Source organism: Aptenodytes forsteri, unplaced genomic scaffold, assembly GCF_000699145.1.
Source record: "Aptenodytes forsteri isolate BGI_AS27 unplaced genomic scaffold, ASM69914v1 Scaffold209, whole genome shotgun sequence".
In the NCBI taxonomy this organism is placed as follows: domain Eukaryota; kingdom Metazoa; phylum Chordata; class Aves; order Sphenisciformes; family Spheniscidae; genus Aptenodytes; species Aptenodytes forsteri.
The window spans coordinates 1,073,899-1,076,046 of NW_008795034.1; positions in this window are offsets into that span (position 1 = coordinate 1,073,899).

Below are 2,148 nucleotides of genomic sequence, written 5' to 3' on the forward strand. Positions count from 1 at the left end.
TGGGCAGCGAGGAGGCAAGGGGTTAACCTCCCCGCGCCCGCCGGATGCAGCATCCTGGGCTGGGCTCTTTCCATCTTGTTTTGGTTTGGAGGAATAAAAGCTTTGGCAGCGTCGTAGCCACTTCCCAAAATAACTCAGCCTCCCATGGTAATTATAGAGCTCTGGTCCCCGTTAGCGGCTCGCGGTGGCTTCTCAGCCCTGCCGTGCCGGGACCTGATAACGCTGCTGCCAGCTGGGGCGAGGGAGGCCGGGGTGCCTCAGGGACCTCAGGGACCTCAAGCGGCTCCGGCCTCCCTCTGTGCCACCGTCGCTCCCCTTGCATCATCCCCCCGGCCAAGAAAAATGCAGCCCCTTGCATCCCCCCTGCCACTCCGCAGCTGATCCCTTCAGCTTTTAATGCTCTATTTAAAGCCCGGGCTGCAGCTCGCCAGCCTCTGTGGGCACCGGGCTCCTGGAGCCAGGCCCTGGCAAGCCGGCAGCTGCTCCAGGCTGTGCCCGCCGGCATGGCTGAGAACACCCAGCTCATCTCAGCAGTGCCTGGCCTGCCCTCCCGTGTCCCGTGGGGCTCAGCGCTGCTCCTTGAAGGGCAGGGAGAGACAGGGCTGAGCTCCTGGAGCACTCGAGCCTGTAATCCCCAGTAATCTCAGAGGAAAGCGCTTGCTGCAAGGGATTAGAGATGCAAACAGCCACCCTCACCTACCTGCCCCTGCCTGCTCCCCTGCCTGCGGCGCTGCCTGCAGCCCCCTGGCCAGCAGCGGGCGAGGAAGGGCTGCCAGGCGAGCGGGCTCGCTGCCTGGCCGCCCCAGGTGGATGGTGTCCGGGTGGCCACCGGGGCTCCCCCACGCCGCGTTGAGCCTGCGTCGGTTATTTATGGGAGTAAAGGGAATGTGGAGCCATCTGGCCGCAGCCTGGCCCCGTAACATGGGGGGACACGAGGCTGTGGGTGGTGACAAGGTTGGGGACAAGGCTGGGATGGTCCCTGCAGAATCACCCAGCCTCGGTGGGAGTCTCTGTGCAGGGCTGGATCCGTCTTTTCCTGCTGGGAAATTACCACCAGCTTCATCTTATGGGTAGGGAAACTGAGGCAGGGAGGAGCTGCCTACGAGAGGGATGCTCTGGGGATGTGTGTGGCCTTGCCGCCCCCCCGGCATGGGGTGCATTTGGGGGGGGACGAGGATAGCCCCGGTGGGCGGCTGGACCGGGAGGCTTAAAGTTGGGGATGGCCGAGCCTCTGCCAGCTGCTCGCTGTGGGGAACAGCCGCTGCCGGCCAAGACTCCCCCGGCCCCTTTCATGGCCGGGAACACAAACGCCCCACGCCGCCCCAGCCGGCTGTGCCAGCGTCCTCCCCAGCCCTCGGTGGGGACGGGGGGGGATACAGCCACGTGCCACTGGCACTAGCTGCCTTTGAAAGCACAGGCCTGGGGCCGGGGGCGTGCTGGGAAGGGGCTGCAACCCCTGGCATAGGATGGGGATGGGGACGGGGACACAGCCCGCGGGGTTGCTGGTTCCCCCCGCCAGATTTCCAGCCTGCCAGCCAGTCGCAGCCGAGCCAAGGCAGGGCCACGGGCAGGACTGCCCGGCATCAGCCCTGGGAAAGGCTCCGGGAGGGGGAGGCAGGCTGGGATTTTGCAGAGGGAGCACCGGGAAAGACTGGGATCCGGTGCCCCCTGCCCAGTGTAGTCCCCAGTACCTGGCACGTGGTGCCCGATGTGCGACGTGTGGTGCCAGCGCATTTGCCTGGTACTCAGTGCCTGGTGCATGGTTCCCAGTACCCAGTACCCGCTAACTGGGACCCAGTGCCCCCAATACCCAGTGGCTGGTGTGCAGCGACTAGTGCCTCCTGCCCAATGCTTGGTACCTGCCGAGCAATGCCTGGTACTGGTGCCCGCTGCCGGGAGGTCACTCCCTGGTGCTGTTCCCTCTCACCTGTACCAGTACCCGGTGCTGGGGCCTTGTACCTGCTGGCTGATGCCGATGCCAGGACCCTGCACCTGGTGCACGGTGCACCGTGCTGGTGCCCCGTACCGGGTACCCAGTGCCAATGCCCTGTACCCAGTGCCGGTGCCCTGCAGCCGGCACCCTGCGGCAGTGCCCTCTACCTGGTGCCGGTTCCCTGTACTTGGTGCCGGTGCCCTGTACCCGGTGCC